Raw genomic sequence first — 7,751 nt, forward strand, 5'->3', positions numbered from 1 at the left:
TTACCATAAAGCTAATTAAGAATGGGGAAATTCATCCCCGTCGATGTAATATTTATTATTCACCATTTTTAACTAGCAGCCTTTATGCAAGGAGTGTGCAACCACTGATTTAATTATCACGTCAAGTAGTTAAGTTATACTGGACGATGATGCTGAGATGCTATTTTTGGGTAATTACCACGATAATGAATGGTTAAAGAAATATAAAGGACACACAAATGGTGTCATAAAAATAAAAGCAAATTGAAACTGACCTCTAATTCATTCAGCTGACATCAGTTGGCAGTACTTTTAGATGGTTGTCAGTTTTGACACCGGCAATAGTACCCACATTACTTACTAACAGGCAAAGGGACTGTGATATTCACTTAACCATAAAAATTATTAAAGAGATTCTAATGTCATTTCACAATATTTGGGTGGTACAATCTCCATAACAATTAAAATCCAAAGGTAAACTGCGACGAATTAGAATTTACAAAAAAGCAAGTAAAAAATGCGCGGAAGTTTCTTCGGCGCAATCGAATTTTCTGTACAGCCGCTATAGCGTATAATCAAGGCTACCGAAAATAGAGCTATCTTTCGGTGGTCTCAGTATAATGCTGTATGAGCCGCGGCCCATGAAACTTTGATCACGGCCCGGTGGTGGCCTATCCTGTAGCGTTGCCAGAAGCATGATTATAGCTAAATTTAACTTTCAATACAATAAAAACTACTAAGGCTAGAGAGCTGCAATTTGGTATGTTTGATGACTGGAGGGTGGATGATCAACATACCAATTTGCAGCTCTCTAGCCTTAGTAGTTTTTAAGATCTGAAAGCGGACAGAAAAGGTGCTGACAGAAAAAAGTGCGAACAGAATAGAGTGCGGACGGACAGACAAAGCCTGCATGATAGTTTTTTGTAAAAAAAAACTTTAAATTAAATATATTAAATCAATTCACAATCATTTCTGAAGTTCAGGGATCAGTTTACCCCAAAGCAAATTTTAAATTCACAAAGATATGGCGTTCATTTTCTAATAAATTCTCTTAGTAAATGTAAGTACAAAGTCAAATATTGACTGGAAAATCTCTTTTACTAAATGATAAGTTTCCTCTTTTGATCTGGTTAGATAAAATTTAACCATAAAATGGTGTCTATTCTCATGCAGATCCTCTCAGTAAATGGAAGTACAAAATCAAATGCCGTCTCGAAAATCCCTTTTATTTAATGACAGAATTCCTCTTTTATTCTCCTTAAATAGACGTTACTTGAAACACTTGTAGAGCGATTTGTTATTTTCCCTCTCTCTGTTACTTTTCTGTAAAAGATAACTATTGTGACGGCTTTGTTTGTCCGTCCGCACTTTTTTCTGTCCGCACTTTTTCTGTCCGACCTCAGATCTTAAAAACCACAGTGGCGAGAAAGCTGCAAATTGATATGTTGATCATCAACCCTCCAATCATCAAACATACCAAACTGCAGCTCTCTAGCCTCAGTAGTTTTTATTTTATTCAAGGTTAGAGCTAGCCATAATCGTGCTTCTGGCTACGATATAGGGCAGGCCACAACCGGCCGTGGTTAAAGTTCCACGGGCCGCGGCTCATACAGCCTTATACCGAGACCACCGAAAGATAGATCTATTTTCGGTGGCCTTGATCATACGATGTAGCGGCTGTACAGAAAACTCGATTGCGCCGAAGAAACTTCAGCGCATTTTTAACTCATTTTTCTACCGGGCTGACCACGGAAAGTGCTCCCCAGTCCACTTTAAAACAAGAAGAAGAAGAAGAAGAAGAAGAAGAAGAAGAAGAAGAAGAAGAAGAAGAAGGAGCATCAGCAACTGGACTTAAACGAGAGAACTCTGAGAGACAAGATACCCACAGCAAAGCCAAAGTCTCTCGGCCGTCAATTAGCCTTGAATGGGCTCTTCCACATACTGTACAGGGAAGTCTCTAGCTTCTTTCTCTGAAAACTTATTCTGGTCCACTCCAACGGTCTTCCTTCCCTCCCCCTTCCCCCCCTTCCCCTCTCCCTTTTATAAACTTTCGTCCTTTTCCCCTCTCGGAGCAAGAGGAAGGGGAAATGGCTGCGGAAAAGGAAAGAAAAGAAAGCTGATCGACCATCCGAACTCTCCAACAAAAACAGTTTGGGAAACTAACCGACGGTTTCCGTCATTCTTGGCCTCCCGTCGAGTTGACGGTTTCTTAATTATTTCCTCACTGAGGAATACATTTGGAAGACATTTGCTGTCTGTGATTTCTCGTTGATTCGCTATCGAAGGGGAGGGGGGTTGTTGTGGGGGGAGGGGGTGAGGGAGGGAGGAGTGAGATTACGAATACTGCATTTCATGCATTAATGGCAAAACCATGCCTGTATTTTAAATGAACAAAATTATTTTTTTATTATTATTATTATATCCAAGAAAAATATATACGAGAAATAAGCCCTCTTGAGATATTATTTATTAAATTAAACAACTACGTCTCTACCTTTCCATATTATATATATATATATTTATAGACATATATATACATATACATACATATATGTATGTAAATATAATGTATGTGTATATATATATATATATATATATATATATATATATATATATATATATATATATATATATATATATATATATATATATATATATATGGTCACAAATAACACTAAATACCGCATTCACTTTGCCTTGGAATAACTTACTCCCGGGTGAATTACGATTCATAAGTGCATCTGACCCGGCCAGGATTCGAGCTGATGTATTTTGGTTTAGATGCAGTGATAAAACATTTAGGGACTTTTAAATAAACTCTCTCTCTCTCTCTCTCTTTCTTTTTCTTTTTGTCTCTCTCTCTCTCTCGCTCTTTCTTCTTATCTCTGTCCCTCCCGCTCTCTCTCTCTCTCTCTCTCTCTCTCTCTCTCTCTTTCTGTCTTTTCTTTTCTCTCTCTCTCTCTCTCTCTCCCTCACTGTCTCTGCTAATTTCGTATCTGATCTTTTTAAATGGGAAAGCTTATATATGTATATATATATATATATATATATATATATATATATATATATATATATATATATATATATATATAAACCCAATTAAGGAATTTGAATAAACTCTCTCTCTCTCTCTCTCTCTCTCTCTCTCTCTCTCTCTCTCAACTCCTTTTTAATTCGGAGGCCTCCATTCCGCTTTGCTGGCTCCCTTTATAAAAATCAATTGCTTCTCCGGACGAAAAGAAACGGAGGTCGTTCCAACAGAGATTGAAAAGAGACTTATATATTATTCTCCTTCTTTTTTTAATGGGGGAGGAATTTTCACGTTAATTTTTTTTCAGAGAGTTTGGGAATCGTGGTTTTTTTTTTTTTTTTAAAGTTATCGTATTTTTTTCTTATCTTTATTTACCCAATACTTTTTCTCTTTGTCGTTTTGTGGATCTCAGCGTTCCTTTATTTCTCTTTGGGTTTTTAGAATTTTTCGAAAAATATTTCTCCTTTTGAAATTTCTATAAATTCTCCGTTTTTACAGTTTGGTATCTTTTTGCTTCTTTCCCTGGAGGTGGGCGAGGTAATTTTTTTTCTCTTGTCTTTTTACTTTCCTCTTTCCTATGGGCTTGCTCTCCTGTGCCTTTCGAAAGCGCTTTTCCTCATTCGTGAAAGCTTGGAATTACCATATGAAAGTAACCGAAGAATTAGGAGATCAGTAATGACAGTTACCTATGCATAAGGAGATTAGATTCCTTTTGCCTAACCAGGGGTCGTTGAAACTGTTTAAAACTTCTTATTGACTTTCCATGACCTAACTTCGTTAGGGAAGGTACATTTAACCTTCATGCCCAAACTGTAACCCTGGGGTATCCCGTGACGAGATAGTGTAGAGTATATTCGTATGTAAAGTAATTTATTGATTGATTACTTATTTTCTCTTTGTATGGAAACGAATCATTTTAAAATGGTTAGTTCTGCGTTTCTGGCTCTCTACGAAAGGTTTGCATTTTTTTTTTTATCTTACAGATCACATTTCTGTGTCTACACTTTTATGAGAGAAGCCCTGGAATGACGAAAGCAAGAAATTATTCATGGAAAATAATAATAATAATAATAATAATAATAATAATAATAATAATAATAATAATAATATTAGAGAAGCCATTCAATGATTGCTCCTCTTTATCTTCACCCTGGAATGATGAAAACAAGATATTAGTCATGTAAAATAATACTAATAATAATAATTACTATTTTACTGTGGTAAGGACAATGTCAAGGCAATTAACCGCAACCCCTCTCTGGAGTCATTAACCGGGCGAAGGGCCGAAGGAACTTGCTTTTGACTTCTTGACATCAATTTTAACGTCGTCCTGAGGACACGGAGCGGTGATTAATGTGGAATGATAAGAGTAATGAGAAGCTTTTAGGGCAACGCGGGACCTTGTCATCTCATCACAAAGGGACTGTTGACTCTCTTGGAGACTCCCGCCCTGGTGGAGGGGGAAGTGGTATCTTAATGGAAAGTTAAAGCTCATTGCAATTTTGAAGTGGATGGGAAAAAATGTTGTTATTGTCTTTTGTAAGTAAGGCTTTTTATTTGTTTATGTTTTGGTTCTGTTAATTGTCTTGTTTGTCTCTTTGTCTACCTGTTGGGGTTGCGGGCAGGTATGAAATCAGTCACATGTAAATTTTTAAATTTCTTACCAAAAGTTGGGTCTAATTCTCACCCAAAGAGTTTCTTAATAAATTTTATTACCTCAGCCTTAGTTACTTATCTGTTGGTTTGATTCTTTATTACAAGATGTTGTATATGAACTGTTTTAGAATCTGTTCGTGAGATATTGTTCAGGTATTACAGAGCACAAACGATTATAATCATAATACGTCAAGACATCAAGTTGATGGGACGACATCTCAAACTCTCTCTCTCTCTCTCTCTCTCTCTCTCTCTCTCTCTCTGGAGACCAGCCTGGAATATGGAAAACATTCAAAACTTACCGCAGAACCCAATACGTCCCAGGTTAGCTTAGGTTAGGATGAGTTGATAATATAAAAAATATCTGACGTCATAACTTCTAAGGTTACTGATGAGAGAGAGAGAGAGAGAGAGAGAGAGAGAGAGAGAGAGAGAGAGAGAGAATTGTAAGTTTACTTGGTTATTAAAAAGTGATAGTGAGAGCGATAAACCTTTTTGTTGATTAAAAAGTCACGTACGAGAATATTTTGCTATTGGATGCTTAAGCCGAAATGGTTATTAAAGGTTAACGGATGATCTTGACACTTATTCGTTTTTCGTAGCCAGAAAGAACAGTAGAACCAAAAAGTCCTTTTGCGTAGAAAGCAAATGAAGGCGAATATTTTCTGGAGAGCTTTTACCTGAAATCAATCAGAAAGTGGGGCGTATATGATGACTTAATTTATGTCGAGAGTCTAAAAGCAAGTCCTTCATCTTGTGAGACCTGTTGGGATGAAATTCCATGCTGACATTTTTAGAAAAGTTTTCCTTCTCTACCTTTTTTGATGATGGGAGTAAGCCCTCATTAAGGGTCTTAAAAGTAGAAGAAAGACTATAAAAAGGGATATAAAAAAGTACTATAAAACCCCTAAAATGACCCTAAAAGTGTAACCTATTGCATGTTGTCTTTTCTGTTGAGGGCATTGCTACCATTACATAGTTTATGTAACAAAGTAAGTCTACCTTAGTTTAACCAGACCACTGAGCTGATTAACAGCTCTCCTTGGGCTGGCCCGAAGGGCTAGACTTATTGTACGTGGCTAAGAACCAATTGGTTACCTAGCAACGGGACCTACAGTTTATTGTGGAATCCGAACAACATTGTAGCGAGAAATGATTTTCTGTCACCAGAAATAAATTCCTCTAATTCTTCATTGGGCGGTCGGAGACTCGAACGCCGGCCAGCAGAGTGCTAGCCGAGAACGATACCAACCCGTCTAATGAGGAACCAGTTTATGTAGCAAATGTCAATAGGACGAATCATCGGCAAAAACGCCTGCGGTATCACTTGAGAGCTTAAATCTTTAGTAATACAGATAATTAATGTCACCCCAAACAATGTTAAACTAACTCTCAGAGAGAGAGAGAGAGAGAGAGAGAGAGAGAGAGAGAGAGAGAGAGAGAGAGAGAGAGAGAGAGAGAGAGAGAGAGAGTCTGAAATTGACGTATTTATCGTACGCTGATGAGAGAAAGTGCAATGGAAATAGTTAGCGAGATTTTACCCTAAGAGCCTGACGAATGTCAATGAGAGAGAGAGAGAGAGAGAGAGAGAGAGAGAGAGAGAGAGAGAGAGAGAGAGAGAGAGAGAGAGAGACTCTGTAGTTCATGAACTTAAATTTATGCTGATGAGAGAGAAAGAGTAAATGGTACAAAGTTAGGGAGAGTTTACTTTGAATGCTTATCGAATGGCAGTGAGAGAGAGAGAGAGAGAGAGAGAGAGAGAGAGAGAGAGAGAGAGAGAGAGAGAGAGAGAGAGACTGTAGTTCACGAGCTTAAATACTGTTGAGAAAGAAAATAAATGATGATACAGAGTTAGGGAGATTGCAGGTTAATTGCTAATCGAAAGTCAATGTGTAAGAGAGAGAGAGAGAGAGAGAGAGAGAGAGAGAGAGAGAGAGAGAGAGAGAGAGAGAGAGAGAGAGGTTAATTTTGCACTGGTATAGGTTAAATCGAAACAGCAAAGCTTGGCAAAGTCTCTCTGTAAAGAAGTCAAATGAAGGTAAATCGACATTGGTGAGCCTCTAGCTGGAAGCGGATAGAAAACGGAAATTAGAAAACGGGAGGGAGGTAGTCGCCCCAGGAATTTGTAAATTTGTAAATGCAAAAGTTCTATGGGGACGAAGGACCTTTTGAAAGAGGAAAAAAAAAAAATATTAGCGTCTGAAGGAGTTTCTCCCATTCCTTTCCTTTGCTTGATAAGAATAGTTTCTTAAAGGTTTCGATAGAACGATTAAAATAACTGATTTAGTTAGATTATGTAATAGGAATATCTGTTGATAATTTGGGAAGTGGTTTCCTGAAAACTGTTATTAGTTTCATATATATTCTCTTTAAAGTTGCAATAGAACGATTAATATAACTGAATTATTTAGATTAAGAAATAGGAATATCTATGACAAACTGGGAAGTAGTTTCTCAAAAAATGTTATTAGTTTCATATATATTCTCTTTAAAGTTTCAATAGAACGATTAAAATAACTGAATTATTTAGATTATATAATAGCAATATATATGACAAACTGGGAAGTGGTTTCTCAAAAAATGTTATCATTATCATATATATTTTCTTTAAAGTTTCAATAGAACGATTAAAATAACAGAATTATTTAGATTAATAAATAGGAATATCTATGACACTTTGGGAAGTGGTTTCTCAAAAAATGTTATTAGTTTCATGTATATTCTCTTTAAAGTTTCAATAGAACGATTAAAATAACAGAATTATTTAAATTAAGCAATAGGAATATCTATGACAATTTAGGAAGTGGTTTCTCAAAAAAATTTTATTAGTTTCATATATATTCTCTTTAAAGTTTCAATAGAACGATTAAAATAACTGATTTAGTTAGATTATGTAATAGGAATATCTGGCAATTTGGGAAGTGGTTTCTCAAAAAAATGTTATTAGTTTCATATATATTCTCTTGAAAGTTTCAATAGAACGATTAAAATAAGTGACTTAGATTATGTAGTATTAATATCTATGACAATTTGAGAAGTGTTTTTTGAAAACTTGTATTGGTTTCGTACACAATCTTATATATTT

Source organism: Macrobrachium rosenbergii, chromosome 40, assembly GCF_040412425.1.
Source record: "Macrobrachium rosenbergii isolate ZJJX-2024 chromosome 40, ASM4041242v1, whole genome shotgun sequence".
In the NCBI taxonomy this organism is placed as follows: Eukaryota; Metazoa; Arthropoda; class Malacostraca; order Decapoda; family Palaemonidae; genus Macrobrachium; species Macrobrachium rosenbergii.